The sequence below is a fragment of the Schistocerca serialis genome, chromosome 7 (genome assembly GCF_023864345.2).
Source record: "Schistocerca serialis cubense isolate TAMUIC-IGC-003099 chromosome 7, iqSchSeri2.2, whole genome shotgun sequence".
NCBI lineage: Eukaryota > Metazoa > Arthropoda > Insecta > Orthoptera > Acrididae > Schistocerca > Schistocerca serialis.
This window is the reverse complement of record NC_064644.1, coordinates 19145091-19163089: the sequence shown is the minus strand read 5'-3', so window position 1 is coordinate 19163089 and position 17999 is coordinate 19145091.

Sequence of the window (17999 nt, the reverse complement as noted above, 5' to 3'; positions counted from 1 at the left end):
GTGGTTAACACAAGGAGAAACTTTGTCAATTCTACGCAGAAACTGCTGATTCCCTTCATGTCTTTCAGCATTACCCAGCTTACCAATTTTAGGCACTTTTTAAAGATTAATCAAAAAATTGCAAGACGTAAAATTTACGTCAGCCACATATTACACGAAAACGTTCGTCTACCTCAGTGAAAAAACCAGAAATCTTACAAGACTCTTAATATGATTCGAATATAGTCGGTTTCCTAGCCATCTCCAAAAAACGGATGCTGTTCAGTCCCTATATTGTGTGTGCAGTGTACCTTCGTCGTGGCAGGTGTTGTTGAGGGAATCAGATTACGTAATGAAACACTAAACACAGTAGGCTAGTTATCCAATTTGGTCAGAAAAATAACTCACGATAATCGAAGTAGCCAGGATATAAAATGCAGAGTTTCATTGGCTTGTGAACTGTTTCTTAAACGAAAGCATTTTTGAACATGAAATATAAATTTGCCAGAAAGTCTCTCCTGAAGGTATTTGTATCGGGTTGATCACTGCGTCGACGATAAGCATTTCATGCAGGAATAGAACAGAACCTTCGTAAGTGTGATACTACAGAATAATGCTGAACATCAGATGGGTAGGTCGGATAACTAAGTACTGAATCGAGTTACGAAGAAAGAAATTTTGGCACATTCTGACTAAAGGAAGGGATAGGTCGATAGGACACATTAGAAAGTGTCAAGGAATTGTCAACTTCACACTGGAGAGAATTGTGGGGCGGGAGGGGCAACTGTAGTGGATGACCAATACGTGAATACACTAAGTAGGATCAAATGCATGTAGGTTGCAGTAGTTATGTGGCGATGGAGGGACCTGCACAGGATAGATTAGCGTGGTCAGCTGCATCAAACCTGTCTTCTGACCGAAGGCCGGAGCAGCACCATATTATATGACGGATCATCATGGCGAACTTCCACATACTTTCTTCCAGGCGGCACGACAACCTCCGGAAAGAACTGCTGCACACTTCACTAATGTCTGAAGAACAGTAACCAACGGACAGCAACTACACTGGCCAAGGACGACTTGTGCGACAGGCGTGTATCCACACCTGAACGATGGACTCTGATCAAATTTCGTGCCAGTCGCATGAGAGCGGCGTCAGTGTCGCCACTACGAGAATACAAATCAGTTTTGCTTTAAATGCACGCTGTACCGGACGCGAGCGTAAATTACCCTCGACACTGGACACTGTGAGTTGATGTTAGCCAAGAATGACTTTAAGGCAACAACGACGCCACTATCAATAGCCCGCTGAGTCTGCATGTGGTCTTGTAATAGCGCTATCAGAAGCTGGATGTCGCTTCTGCGATACTGTAGAAAGACTTGGCAGGAATGCAGCCACTGTGCGTGACTGCTGGCATCGGTCGTCACCGGAATATTCGGTCGCAAGAAGACCGCGCTCCGCTCCGGACAGCCACGTGGCGCTACCGAAAGCCGACACCATCGTGTTATTAGGCGTCTGGCTCTGGCGCATCGTCCTGCATCTGCGGTAGCAATTTGAGCAGCAGCTGGCTTCTCAGTGACACAACGAATCGTTGCAAATCGGTTACTTCAAGGACAGCTGCGACCCAGACGCCCTGTAGCGTGTTTTCCACTGACATTAAACCACCGCCGTTTGTGACTTGGTGTTAACCGAGAGCAAGTTTGAGGGCAAGGTGGAGGTCTGTTGTGTTCGCTGATGAAAGCTGGTTCTGCCTCTGAGTCAGTGATGGCCCTGTGTTGCTTAGGAAGAGGCCAGTTCAGGGCCTGCAACGAACACGTCTCCGTCCTAAACACAATGGATCTACACCTGGAGTTGTCGTCTGGGGTGCGATTTGTTCTTCAATCTGATGATTCAGCCTTTTGTGCTGCCATTTATGAACAGCATCCCAGGGGGTGCTTTCCAACATGATAACGCTCTTCCACATAGCGCTGTTGTAACCGCAACATGGTCTGCGGAGTGTCGCCATGTTGTCTAGATCTGTCTCCAGTGGAGCACATACGGGACATAGTCGGACGGCGACTCCAGCGCCATCTACAAACAGCATTAACTGCCCCTGTATTGCCCGACCAAGTGCAAAAGGTATCGAACGCCATACCAAAAACTGAAAATCCAGCTGCTGTACAACACAATGCATACACGTTTGCATGCTTGCATTCAACATTCTGGCGGTTACGCCGGTTATTATTGTACCAACATTTTAGGTTTACAACGGTTTATGTTGTGCTTACATTGGTCTGTGATTTTACAAGTTTAGTGACTTAACATACGAGGGTTATTCCAAAAGTAAGGTCCGATTGATTGCCAAATTGAAACCACAGTGAACATCAGAAATGTTTTACTTGTAACAATTAGCTACACCTTTCAGCTACTTCTCTACGTAGTCGCCGTTCTGACTTAGACTTTTGTCATAGCGTTGTACCAACTTTTCAATAGCCTCATCATAGAAGGCAGCCGCCAGTGCTTTCCGCCAATTCTCCACGCTGGCCTACACCTCGTTGTCTGTGTCAAAATGTTGTCTTCAAAGACAGCGGTTCATGTGACCAGAGATGAAACTCAGGGGGAGACAATTGCGGACTGTATTGTGGGTAATCTCACATTTCCATTTGAAAACGATGCAGGAGCATCTTCATTGCCCCTGCAGAATGCGGCTGAGAATTGTCGTGAAGACGAAACAGCACGACAGTTATGTAATGTTGGCTGCATAGCTTCAGGCGAAATTTCTCACCAGGCCCTCGTACTTGGCGGCAGACACTATTTTCTAGACATCTTTACGCACTCACTGCGAGCTCAGAAATGAGAAGAGCGACGTGATGCTAACTGGGGTTATACTAGAGACACTACCAAACACATCTGTGCAAAGCTTTATCGGATTTTCATAGTCGTTTCCATTTCGCGACCGATCGGACCTTACTTTTGGAATAACCCTCGTATGTTACCTAGAAAAACACGTTGCCAAAATTTCATTTAACTACTTTTTTGTGTGCTGCGATACAGCAAACATCGTAAAAACTTGGGAAAGCGCGTGACACGTTAAACGTATACGGGAGGTGCCACGAAAGAGAGCAGTCTATAGGTTGGTTTGATAAGTGTGAGGAAGGGGGGTGAGAGTGGGGCGAGAGGACTGATGACAAGCAGGTAGGGCGCAAAGACAATCGTGACAAACAATAAAAAGCGGATGGTCAAGTTAATCACACTTCTTTCTTATGCGCACAAGTAGAGGACAGGTGTTGGTGTAAAATAAAAGATCATCTGTACTCATTTCAATTCCAAAACTTTCAGTCTGCTCTCTTGAAGTCGGGGCGTGTGACTCTGCTGATGCTGCGGTATGATGGCCAGCGAGGGCGAAATGAAGATTAACGTTTAACGGCCCGTCGAAGTCGCTGTCACTGACGGCTCTTTTTAAGTGAGTGATTAATATTTTGTCCGCACACACACACACACACACACACACACACACACACACACACACACACACACACACACACACACACACATTTTTTCCCGCGGTTGAATAACGCCAAGTTTAACGACGTGAAAAAATGTGATCGTGCCAGTCCCTTTTGTTCTAATATCAGCCATATGGAGGGAAAAAACAGCAGCTCCCTTACCCTTCCGTTGTATTCGCGCACCACCTACAGCAACTGCCGGGTTGTTTCTTTTGTAAAGGGGACGGCAAATTTCCTTCCCTTCCTAATGCTGGCGTTTGTGTCCTCTCTAACGACCTCGCTGTCGCTGAACTCGAATAAGCCTTCCTGACTTCCAAAATACTACAGAAAACGTACTACTGTCATTTACAAGAAGGCCTGTGGATTATGTAGCGTCTTCCTGAAAACAAGCACCACTTGCAGCTGCAACGGAAACTGATGAAGTGGCGACAGACGGGAGAAGCAGGAGACTGCAGTCGTCGCAGTCAGTAAGACTGCTTTCTAGTCGCCTCTCACCTCTCTCTCTCTAGCAGTGTAACGAAAGAAAATCGCAGTACTTACCGCTCGAGACAAAGCACACACTCCAATGTCGTCTGAGTCCACTTACCTGAAAAAGACATAAAAGGAAATAATTGTATTAAACTGACGTGAACAAGTACACAATATCATATATCAATAGTAACATTGGGTTTTATGTCGGACAACCAGAAGGTTCATTAGAACTGTTACCTCAGATATTTACAATTCCGCTTTTGTCATGCGTGGTTGAAGTCCCTTCTTTCATGCTACTCCAGGTGTAAATGGAAAGCGTCGCTTTGTTTGCTATTAGAAACAGAAGGATTTTAAAGCGCAGTTTTGTGTATCCATTCGATACCGCGGCCCCAAAGCAGTGTGCCGATAAGCACTAACGCGGACACTAAAACTCGTGGAATAACGGGTACTCCAGCAGCGAGAGCACCACCCTGCTACCGCAGCGCAGCAGTGCTGCTCAGTGGCTGCTGGCGTGCTGTGCTCGTTATTGCTCTTGTTATACTGTCCCTGTTAATACATGTTGCTAAGCTGAATGTGGCACTGGACCAACTGGGACCGTTCAGTAAAACGGGAGCGATTACAATATCATTTTGTTTTAACGGCAAACAAACCGACGCTTTCCGTCGGCAGTGGGAATCGCAGGAAATATGAGTCGAGCAGTATTTGTCTGCTCTGACTCCAGTTACACGTTGCAAAATCAAAATAGCAGGTATCTGCCGAAACATCTGGCAAAAGTGCGCCTGCCGAATTTTAGAAGACACATAGGATATGTCACCCAAAGGGGGTGGTGGAGTTTGGGGTGGGAGCAGTAATACCGTAATATTTACATCCACGAGACCGTAATATTTACATCCACGAGAAGTCATTTGAATAGAGGCAAAATCGCGACCGCTGGATCACACTACAATCCTCCAGTTAGACACTTCATGGTTTCTGTGTTGTTTGGCCCATTGCAAAGGCCCAACTGTCTGTGTCATTGGGAGCAATAGCGTTTTGCAATGTACCGAACTCTGGAAGTCCCAATGTTCGCTCGGACACTACACTGGTGTCCAAAATTAAAGTAACAAACCGCTACTCCCCCGTCCTGCGTCTAATTCACGATATAATCATACAAACAGTTAACTAATGTCCGTACGATGATGATCTGCACGGAAGATGGCATTCCGTCCAAAGGACAACCACGCCACGATGACATCAGGGCACCTGTGAAACGAGGTAGTATTTGCCGGCTAGTTTCACATCCACAATCGCTGTGTACACAGTCGCAGACCGTGCAGTATGGCACAGAGAAGACGCCTACCAGACTCACTGGGGTGGATCGCCATATGAAGAATGGAAAGGGGCAGCCGCAAATTGCTGTGGCGCGATGGTTCAATGTGAATCGTTCTGCTGTTTCTCGGATGCGGCGCGAGTTTATAGAAACCGAAACTGTATCCCGAAGACCAGGGCAGGATCGACGTCGCGTGACTTGAGAAAGAGTGGACCGTTTATATAGCTGTAAGGGCACGGCGATACCGTGGTAGTATTGCACTGCAACTGGCGTCTGACCTCGCAGCATCCACTGGACAAGTTGTGTCGATGAAAGCAGAGTACAGAACGCTTCAGCAGAGTGCCGTTTATAGTCGGATACCTGCTGCCTGTTTAACTCTACCGTATCTCCACAGAACAGAACGTCCAGAGTGCAGCCGTCAACGCGCCACCTGGAAGGTCGAGCAATGAACCAATATTCTTTTCACAGATTGCCGATTTGATCTCGAGAATGATTCTCGACGGATTCGCATCTGGAGGGAACGTGGAAGTCAGTTTCAGGACAGAAACATGGTGGAAAGAGACCTGTATCGAGGAGGATCCCTGATGGTGTGGACAGGCAGATGCCTTAGGAGTTGCTGACGGGCAGCTGGATGCGCCCGCTTTCCGCAGGCGCCGAGCCCTTTGTGGGTGGCTGCCGCCTGTCGTGCAGGAAGCCTCTGGCAGCGCACGCCGGGGCTTCGCGACGCTGCCGCACAGCCTCTTTAACACATCGGCAAGCGGCCTGCCGCCCACGTTAGCGCAAGTTACCCAACTTCCAGGGGGGGCTCTCTGATGTCGCGTGCTCGGGCAGGGAAGCCTACGAATAGCAGCACCAACTACACAGGAAACAGGCCTCCACCGGCCTAACTACATTATACGGTAATAGTTGTCCGGCTAAATGTGGTTTCATACACCATGTTGAAATGCAGCTCTCCATGATACTCTCTTGTGCAAGCCTCTTCATCTCCCACTAACTAATGCGACCTACATCCCTCTGAATCTGCTTACTATATTCATCTCTTGGTGTCTCTCTACGATTTTTATCCTCCACGCTTCCCTATAACACTAAACTGGTGATCACGCCTGATGCCTCAGAACGTGTCCTACCAACCAATCCCTTCTTCTAGTCAAATTGTGCCACATATTGCTCTTCCAACGCTATTCAGTACCTCCTCATTACTTACGTGATATACCCATCTAATCACCATTCTTCTGTGGCACCACATTTCGAAAGCTTCTATTCTCTTGTTGTCCAAACTATTTATCGTCCATGTTTCACTTCCATACATGGCTACATTCCATACAAATACTTTCAGAAAAGACACACGGACGCTTGAACCTATATTCGATATTAACAGATTTCTCTTCTTCAGAAACGCTTTCCTTGCCAGTTTACGCTTTATATCCTCTCTACTTCGACCATCACCAGTTATTTTGCTACCCAAAAATTATCTACTACTGTAAGTTTCTCATTTCCTAATCTAATTCCTTCGCCATCACCTGATTCGACCACATTCCATCATCCTCGTTTTGCTTTTGTTGATGTTCATCTTATATCCTCCTTTCAAGACACTGTCCATTCCGTTCAATTGCTCTTCCAGGTCCTTTGCTGTCTCTGACAGAATTACAATGTTATCGGCGAACCTCAAAGTTTTTATTTCTTCTCCATGGATTTTAATACCTACTCCGAATTTTTCTTCTGTTTCCTTTACTGCTTGCTCAATATACAGATTGAATAACATCGGGGAGAGGCTACAACCCTGTCTCACTCCCTTCCCAACCACTGCTTCCCTTTCATGTCCCTCGGCTCATAACTGCCATCTGGTTTCTGTACAAATTGTAAATAGCCTTTCGCTCCCTGTTTTCACCCCTGCCACCTTCGGCATTTGAAAGAGAATATTCAGTCAACACTGTCAAAATCTTTCTCTAAGTCTACAAAAGCTATAAACGTAGGTTTGCCTTACCTTAAACTATCTTCTAAGGTAAGTCGTAGGGAATGTGTCTTAAGCGTCTCGTAAACTACTTTCTTCGTACAGACGTTATACCGTTTTTGAAGTCTAACTGTGTATATAATATTCCAGTACTTTGCTTCCCTTCAATATAATTTTGTAACTTCGTGTTGTCAATTTACTTAAACGACGGATCTGGCTTATCGCTGTGCTCGTGAAACACGGCGGATCTTTCTTTTGTTACACTCATTAATTTGTGTCCGCATAGTTGGACAAACACGTATCACCAGATACTAGCCTCCCACAAATCCTCACCAACTCTACGAGTTACCGCGACGGCATAACCTGCTGGTATTTCTGAGCGCGAACGATATTATCGATTCAGTCAATTACGTACAACGGGGAAAGCTGCGGTCGACATTCTCCTGTCGGAAGTGAAGTTCACTTTAGATAATTAAGTTCTGTGTAGATCCACACAGACTGGGTTCTCTGAGACAAGCACTCCCCGTTCCACTCGCGTATCTCAATCAGATATTTCGTAACTGCGTAGGTTATTGTGTAACCAACCGATCCTGTAAAGATAGCGAGAAATTTCAGTTATTCTGCTACAATACCAATATGACAACGTGACAGGCACAGTTACTTTCAGCTGTCATTAGTCAGTTCTCTTTTTTCGTATTTGTTGATGGACCACGCTGACCACGGTTTCTAGAGGCAATGGCTATTTGAACTACCTCTTCCTGATCTCTGTCTATTCAAGTTTTCTTTGTACTCTCTTTCCAGTCTACTGGCTTCTCACTGCTGATAACAATGGCAGATTCACTATTTCGTTCGTACAACTTTCATTATACTGTTCCATACAATGGGAATGCTTGTCCTCGGATTCATGAAGTCTTTCTGTACTAGTTATCGGCTTGGATGGCAACTGATGAACAGCCCACTCTGTTAATAACAATGTCAGGTTCAGCAGAAGAAACTTATTTTTCTGTACCTGGCTGGAGGTTTCTCGAGGTCACTGGGGATGGAACAGAAGCTCGGATTGGGAAAGGATGGGAAATTAAATCAGCCGCGCTATTTCCTAAGGCACCATCCCGGAATTTGTCCTAAGGTATTTGAGAAAACAACAGAAAAATTATAAATATGGGCGGTCAGACTCCGGCCGTTCCGAATGTGTTGCCCCCTATATTCCTGAGTCCAGGTAGTATGACATGCTTCGAGGCCGAAAGCATCTGACGAGCAGCACATCGGGGCAAGCTTTTATTTTTACTTTTTGTTTTTTCTCAACAGGTTTCTTTCCATACAACGGCGCAAGTTGTGGCACAGTTTCCGACAGTGCCACGCAGTGTCGGCATCACAGTTAGCTCTAGTCGTGTAGTTCCGCGAACTCGCGCGCCCCGTCGATGCAGACAGATGTACACCAACTGCCGTGTTCTATCATCGAACCAACACTGCTCGAGAAACTCTACTGCGCGGACACAGCTGAGACGCGGTCCGGTGCCTCATCGTTGCTCTATAGGACCGCTCCACCGCTGCCTGGCTCCTTACGAGCGTCGTTGTGGCTGCACCTTGCCTTACATGGGCCGAGATGTCCCGGTTCTGTAATTTCGATGCAGCACCTTTGTTATGGTATTACTAATCCGGATGGGTCTCTGTTGCAACGTTTTCCCAGTTCATCTCAGTAAGCTGAAAGTGAAGGACATCGTCCTTTGTGGTTATGGCAATAATTCACATGGAGATTCAGATCGCGTACTTTTTTGTGTCAAGAATGCATCCACGAATAGAAAAATTATTTTTGGGCTCAAAAAATGGAAGATGTCTTCCAGCATCGATATATATATTATACTGCAGCAGATTCGAGAACAGATATGTGCAGTGGTGTCTCCATATCGTTATCAGAAACCAACTTAGTCAAATAACAAAAAAAACAAATACTTGTTTTATGTAAGACTGACAAGTAAGCACTAAACACAAATTGTTATTTCATGAGTATAACCTCACTGCCGTGTAAAATCATGTTATATACTTCTGTGAATACCGTTTGTCTGAAATTTGTAGACGTCTTAGGTGTCTGTACAAATGTGACGCCTAATGTTTGTTTACGGTAGTTATCACATGTGAAATATTCATTCTGTTTACAAATAATCGTGTATTTTAGACATACGAAATAGCTGTGTGTACGAATGTATGTGGCTGAAAAGCCAAGTTGCTGAATGTCAAAACAAATAAATAATCTTAGTATTGCTTGTCCACGTTAAGTTGATGGTTCGCAAGGTGACTGTCGTGTACGCTCTTGGGGGGGAGGGGGGACAGGAAGGGAAGGGAAGGGAAGGGAAGGGAAGGGAAGGGAAGGGAAGGGAAGGGAAGGGAATCCAACGTTAGCAGCTTCCCGCAGTGCTGGCACCATCACCCGTGAAAACACGTACAGTAAGTACTTGGCAACATGACGCTGGTAGCGCTCGGAGACAAATGAATATATTTTAACTAGCACCGATTTTCTCCGCTTCTCGCGGAAACAGTAAAATCGTCAATTACTGTGAACATACAGACATCTACAACTTACTGAGTGTGGTGGAGGGTACTTTTGCACTGTTATTTCTGTACTTCTCTGTTACGAATGGCTGTGGGAAGAACGACAGTAGATAAAACTTCGTGGAGCTCTAAAGTCTCCCACTTTTTTATGTCGTGGTCGTGTAGTGAGAGGTATGTGTGAGGAACTAGTAGGCTCCCTATATATTGCCACCATTATTCTTGGAACGTAGCCTGTCCCAGTATTATCAGCAAACCAGTCCGCCAGGTGCGACGTCCCTCTTGGACCGTCTGATACTGGAGTTTATAAAGCGTTTCCGTAACGCTTTCGCGCTTACTAAGCGATCCCATGACGAAACGCGCCGCTCTTCGTTAGATCTTTTCTCTGTCCTCTTTTAGCTCAACGTGATAATGGTCTCTGAGCGACAAGTAATGCTGAAGATTCGGTCTAAGAAGTACTCTGGAAGAGGTTCCCCCCGTTGAATTATTGAGATTCTTCCCGTGAATGCCAGGGCAGCATCCGCTTTCCCTACCACTAGTTTCATGATTCGGAAAGTAAGGTACAATCGGTGGCGAAATGGAAACCAGTGTGAAAATGAAAAATATTTTATCTGCCACAATTAGCTACACCTTCCACCTACTCCCCTATACAGTCTCCGACTTCAGGTATCTGTCGTGGCGTTGTATCAACTTTCCAGTACCGTCGTCATGAAAGACAGCCGCCTGTGCTTTCCGCCAATTCCCTACGCTGCTCTGCAGCTCGCTGTCTGTGCCGAAATGTTGTCTTCATGGGCAGCGGTTCATGTGAGCAGAGGTGAACATCAGAGTCCGGGCTGTGTGGTGGGTGATCAAACACATCCCACCCAAGACGCTGCAGGAGCGTCCTCGTTGCCTCTGCTGAGAGCTCGCAGAAAATTGTACTAAAGAAGGAAACGGTGTGACAGATATGTTGTGTGGGATCGATGGCAACAGCGACATCTCTCACCAGGGCCGCACACTTGGCACAAGACAGTATTGTTCCACGCATTTCGGGGTGCTCACTGTGCGCCCAGAACTGAGAAGAACTAAGCAATGCGGCTTTCGAGCATACTGCACACAATGCTCGAAACATTCGTACAAAGCTTTATCGGATTCTCACCGTGCTTTCCGTCTCATGCCTGACCGGACCCTACTTTCCGAACAGCACTCGAATTTTGTGCTTTGATGTTCGTTAGGCATACTGGCAATGTCTTTCCCACTTGCGTTTCGTTTCAAAACTGTTCAGTGACTGCGTCTGGCGTAACGGTAACTTTTTCAGAGCCCGCTGCTGGATCTCTCTCTGCAGCCTTGGTCCGTTCCTGCTACTACACTGTATCCGAACTGTAAGTACGTGCAGAATGTTCGCATTTTATTCATTCGTATGGCTCACATGCAGTTTAAAATTACAGGTGTGTAACGTAAGTAATACTATACATAGCAGGCGTAATAAAATACAAAATTGCATATAAAACTAACTAAATGTCAATATCTAGGTTCCTAACCCATATAAGAGCCTTATCATCAGCTTTCAGGAGGTCGCTCCAACTCCCCTGGTAGGAACGCAAGGGGCATTCATGTCTAATGTGCTCGACTGTCTGTTTCGGAGCCCAACAGTCACAAAGCGTAGACTCTGTAGCACACCATTTGTAAAGAGTCTGCGTATCGTCCATGCCCAGTACGAGCTCTCTTCAGCTTGACCCACAGTTTCCTGTCGAGTTCTCTGCCAGCAGTATCACAATTATGCTTTCGGAACCTCTCACGCTCGCTGTATTCTTTCTACGTCTTTCACCAAATATGTTGCTTAATAACTGTAATTTTTGGATTAAACGGAGGGATAATGTATGGCCGGAAACAAAAATTAGAACACCTTTTTAGATGTTTGCAATTCACAAAAGATTTATTGTTTCAACAGTGCATATGGAGTACATGAATGACTGCATTTACAGATGAATAGCACCAGCGGTTCTGAAGTATCATGCTGAAACACTCATATTAGCACATGATGTTGCCTTCACGGGCAGGTGCTCAGTCTGGCACCCAGTCAGTCGCACAGATGACGCACTCTGTCCTGGGTTACGTTATGCCACGCCTGCTCGACCTGTTCACGTTGTTCTCTAAGAGTTGTTGGTTCCAAGTCACTTCCCGTCCCATCATATCCTACATCTGCTCGACTGGAGACAAGTCCGCAGATCGTGGAGGCCACGAACGTTGCTGCACGTCTAGCAGAGCACGTCCAGTTTCAGGGGCACTTTATGGGTGAGCAGTATCCTGTTGGAACAACACATGATCTTCCTGTTACGAAAACGGCAAAAGAACAAAGAACTGGTCTAACAACATTCTGGAGATACCGGGCGCTGGTCAGCGTCCCCTCCAGAAACACGGAAGGTGAACGAGAGGTGTAGCGTATTGCACCCCACACCGTAAGTCCTGCCATGGGCCAGGGTGTGTCGGACGAATGCACTCTACGAGACATCGCTCACCATGTCTAAGTCGTGCGCGCAAACGACCATAACTTGCTGAAGACCACGGCGGGCCATTCCATCTTAGAAGTGATGCTCTGGCGGCACCAGTCAAGCCGTGCAAATGACTGCTTTGGCGCGAGTACAAAGACAGGCTAGAGGCGTGGGTGCCCGTGGCCCTACTGCTAATAACCGGATCGCAGCAGTTCGTCCTGACACGTCTAGGAGCATAGGCCTTTTTATCTGTGCTGTGGTAGCTGAGCAGTCTGCCTCTGCTGCCCTTACATTACGACAGTCCTGGTGGGCGTGTGAACCGCATCGTCATTCAGCATCTCATCTACGGGTGTGAGAATACTCCCGTAAACACTGATAGCAGCGTCGTTGCACAACTGACACAGCACGTCCAAATTTTGTGGAAATTCTCAGACAGAACCATCCCGCCACTCGGGAGCTCACAATCTGACCCGTTTCCAACTCGCTCAGTTGGCTGCAGGAAGCAGGAAAGCGTTTGCCTGCTCGCTTCACACGTTTGCACCACAGCGAGCCTCCTGGCTGTGAGCATTCCCTAATTAAAAGGCAGATTCAGATGCCGCTCTGGTAGCTATGCTACTACGTCATCTGCTGGCGAGGGACGTTGAAACCATTACCAGTAACGTACTATTCCCCAGGCGGCATACATCGTCATCGTATCGAAAGCGACGTCGTCTTTTCGGGTACACGAATTCCTTTTTCTTCAACGAAGAATGTATGAAAATAAAGACATCAAAATTTGACCCCAATATTCCAGTTCGCAACTTCATCCAAGCGTCTGAAACAGAGAGACGGATTCAACAACTCGGCGGACAAGTGGGTACAAAAGGGAGAATCGTGAGCGAAATACGGCCCCAACTTCTGGACGGGAACTGGCATTAAGCGGTGCCCTGTCGCCGGGGATTCCCCGCGCAGAATGCTAAGCAGCGGGCGCCGGCCGGGTCGTCATGGCAGCGGCGAGGCTCCCGCGGTCCTCGTATCGATCCCGGCCTCGGGCCCTCATCGCGGCACATTTTTAACCTCGGCCCCTCTGCCGCCGCCGCCAGAGGATCTCGTTACTTTACAGATGTCGTAAAAAGGAACCGAAATGGATCTCATTCGCGCCGCCCCCTCAATATCGCGGATAGCTCGAATATCGCACTCGGGGCGCGGGCTGGAGCTTCTTTTTTCACCTTTGTGGAGGAAAGGCGATATCCGTGTCATCTTCCGAACATTTTCAGCTTTACGAACGCCGCAAGTTGGATTTTTATGTATTCGACGGGCACATTTTTACGAACACGTACCCAACAGCGGACGAACCACAAAGAGTGATCGTGCAGACAAGGATTTTTCTGAACACTAGCAGCAGATGTTCTTCCCGTTCGGACCGAGTCTCCAGTTTCAACGCGACGAAATATTATTCTGCAACACTGACAACTGTTTGCTCCTCTTCAATAAAAACTGCATCATTGTATCTTCTTCCACCGAAGCTTCAAAACATGGACCTCAGTTAAAAGTAGCTCTATTGCGCTCTACAACAAACAAATCACGGAAATGTCACTGAAGCATACCTATCAGGTTATGTGGATATGCTGTCAACAATACTAGTTAATACCATGCCATCAATCTTCGTGTTGGAGTTGCGTTGCTCCCTGGTGTATCGGAGGAGGCGGGTTCGAATCATGTCTCGGGCACTGGTTTTGGTTTCTGTATGTAACGTCAAATAATTGCATGACAGAAGTGTAAGGAATGAACGAAGGAAGGTTAGAGTTTAACAGCGCGGTCATCAACAGTGGATTATGAAAGAGTAGGGGAGAAAACCGGCCATGACCTTTCAAAGGAACCATCCCGACAGTTACCTCGAAATATTGAGGTAAACCGCGTAAAACCTGTATCTCGGTGGCCATAAAGGGATTTGAGCCGTCGTTCTCCCGAATGCGAGTTCAGAGTGCTAACCACTACGTCATCTCACCCGGTGACGGAAATGTGTAGGGGAAATGTGTAGGTCGTTGACTGTACCGCCGTGTAGCGAAAAGCCAAGTGTATTAAAAGAAAATTAAAAAAAGTTTGCGAGTGCAACTCGTGCATCGAACAAGGTTCCATACGAACTTAATTATATACACAGACCGGTGATCCATTTCGGCAATTTCGACCATTTTTGTCGTATTAATACTCTCAAGATATCGGTCCCAAGTATTCCAAGCGCTTTAATTTTAATAATATAAATGTGACTTCAAGTCGTGTAGGACGCAGGCGACAATTTTTTTTTATAATAATCGTCATTTCTCCATTCCGGCTGACAGGTCACAATCTTAAAAGTGAAACATCGCCATGGAATGACTAGTCTGCGAATACTTGGTTTCACTTACAACTTGAAACGCCACATCTACGTACAGTGATCACTGTTGAAAGTCAGATCATCGATATATTTAAAAAATGTTCAAAATGTGTGTGAAAACTTATGGGACTTAACTGCTAAGGTCATCAGTCCCTAAGCTTACACACTACTTAACCTAAATTATGCTAAGGACAAACACACACACCCATGCCCGAGGGGGGACTCGAACCTCCGGCGGGAGTGGCCGCGCAATCCGTGACACTGCGCCTCAAACCGCACGGCCACTAATTTTTATTGACTTTCTGTCTCGCTAAAATGTTACGTTCAGTATACAGTCATCAAAGCTAGCTACATGTGCCTCTACACGAGAGGTGAATTGATCGATCGAAATCCCAGCGAAGCACGACCTGGCACACACACTGAATAACCACTCACGAGGCGTAGGAGACCGGCTATATTCTCAGTCTCTCTACTATTATATTTTTGCTCCTGAAATATAACATTTCCTTCTCTATTATCTTTGAACTTCTGACCACCCACCTCTTTTGCACACGCGAATAACGTATGGTGTAACTTCATCCATCCTGGAGGGTCCCAAAGTAAAATCTGTATTGCTTGCTTGCGCCTTTTGTCCCGCAGTTTTCGCACGGTCGGCACGGTTACAATCGGAGTTGCCATGGTTGGTTTGAAGGGGTGGCCAGATGCCCTTCCTGCCGCCACCCCGTTACCCCCCAGGACGGAATCAGTGTACCTCAGCTGTCTGCGCATAGTGTAAATCATGAGATGGTGCGAACTTGTCTCAAATGTCTGTGAGTCGTGAACTGAGGCGGGACGTGCGGATCAGTCCGGTATTCACCTAATTGGACGTGGAAAACCGCCTAAAAACCACATCCAGGCTGGCCAGCACACCGGCCCTCGTCGTTCATCCGTCGGGCGGATTCGATCCGGGGCTGGCGCGCCTACCCGAGTCCAGGAAGCAGCGAGTTAGCGCTCTCGGCTCTGCTGGCGGGTGTGAATTGCAGCAAACAAAAAGGTTTTGAAATATATTTAAGATTTTCATTCTTGTACGTAAGTATTAATGTATTTGCCGCAACCAGTTTTTCATTTTTTGTTCTTCATTTAGAACCCATAACCAACTTGGAATGGGTAACCACTGGTTTTTAAGGTTTTTTAAGCATTTATTTCACATAGCTCGTACAAATAGCTGTTTCACTCTGTGATAATAAGAAGCACTAAATTAGGGTAACAACGGAATCGCGCCTACTCTTTGTCACCGATTTCGTCCGGATTTGTGGGGTATGCAGGGCTTGGCCAGAAATGAAAGTGACGTAAGTGAGAGCACCAGCTGGCCAAGCGTTAAAAAAAAAAAAAAATTAGCTTCCTGGCTTGCGTCGGGCGAGGTACAAGCCTTTTAATTAGGGTAATTTCCAGGCAGCGTTGGGCGCAACGGAGAGAGTACAGAACGGGAATACGAGCTTCGTGGCATCGAGTCGCTAAATGGAAACGTTTTCCTTTTCAATATTTCCTGAAGTTTCTACAGTGTGGCGACAGTTGCCTGAGGCTGCGCCCATGCATGACAGTTGCATCTGTGTGTGTGTGTGTCGTCGTCGTCGTCGTCGTCGTCGTCGTCTACTGTCGACGAAGGCCTTACGGGTCGAAAGCTGTACTTGTTACAGTCTTTTTGTTGTGCCTATCTGTGACTCATCATCTCCGCTATATGGTGAGTGGCAACTTTCCTTCTCATAATGTTGTTACATTCCATCCTGGATTTTCCATTGTTCAATTTTTACCTTACTTACACTGCAAATAAACCGAAATGATCGTGAATATAATGTATTTATTAGTTTTTTATAAAAAGCAAAAACGGGAAGGGAAAGGAAAATTTGGTGTACATGAGTACATGGCAAAATATAGTAAAAGCATCCTTCCTTACAACTATCCCATACAAAAAAATTTTTTTTTGACTGATGCGATGAAGCGTACGGCAGCAGAACAAATTTCTTCTGTTAAGTGGTTCTTAGGGAGAACAAAAAAAAATCCTTTATTACACGAGGAGATTTTCCAGATAAAGAAGGATTATCACTACGAGTACTAACGTGATTTCCCCCAAATGCACTCGCTAGTGCAGCCCTGCGATGTTTAGTTTTATCGTCAGCTAAAGAATTTTATGAAGAAGCTTCGAATCTGCTCTTATCGAGAGAGAAAAATAAATCACATCCCGAGACGACGCATCAAAATACATTCCACTGCCAATACTTGCTGAAATGATACGCCACGTGTGGTCTGCTGCTACGACGTGCGAAGAGGGAGAGATTTTTGTGAATGTAATAAAGATTGTTCTTCTGTAAAAACTTCAAAACAGCCACGTAATTGTAAAATTGCGGCGTATATAACGTATGCAAGACGCCGAGAAAATTACTGCTTCGTCAGTTTTTACAATGACTATCGCCCCAGTACTTGCACGAAATCACCGATTATAAAACAGTGAAAGCAGTTCTAAATACGAATTTCTCGTGTACTCCTTAAAATCCCTTCGGAGAAATTTGTCATTCCAAATTTTCGTTGTCTTTTCCTTTTCATGCCTTTTATGAAAATATAAATAAATACAATATACTGAGCGTCATTTTTGTTTATTTGCAGTGTAAGTAAAGAAAAGATAAAGAAGAAAACGTTACGCACACTGGAACTTGAAGCCACGACACTCTGATTACCATTCTGCACTCTTTCCGCAGCATCAAGGATCGCCAATAAACTACGCTACCGTAAACGCTCATCCCGCGCCTAACCCACACCAGAAGTACCATTTATAAACAATCCTGGACACCTGCAGCTCCCACTTGCGACACTGTTTGTTTCTGGCCAAGCCCTACATACACCACAAAATTTGGACGAAATCGTTGATAACGAATTGCGCAGTCCTCTTGTAAGAGAAAGGAGTAACGAAAAAGCATCAGTGAATTGTACCGTTAGGAGCATATATATATGTAATATTCTGCCTAGTGGCAGGTCCATGTCTTCGTACGGAGAATTTCTGATTCCACTGTTCCCTGTCTTCAAGCTTCTTCCTTCAGTCTGTTGTATCTCCTTCCATCTTTCATGTCGTCCTGATGTTGAATTATTCTTCTTCTTCGTCGTGTGTTACCTCTGAGTTTTTACTCATTGTAACATTGCTCAAGTTCACTACTCTCCAGAAAAAGAATCTTAATTCTCCATATTTACTTGCCAGAATAGGCGAGCCGGCGGGAAAGAAAGCACGGGATGCGACGCACCTGCACAGAAATCGATAGACGGTACACGCGCCCTACTTGCGACTCCGCCCCTTCAGTAAACCACGTCCCCTTTCAAATTAACTCGGCTGCCCATCCGTTTGTTCCACTTAATGGGGAGGAGAATGTCCGCAATTTACGACCGCTCTGGCGGAGATACTGCCGTACC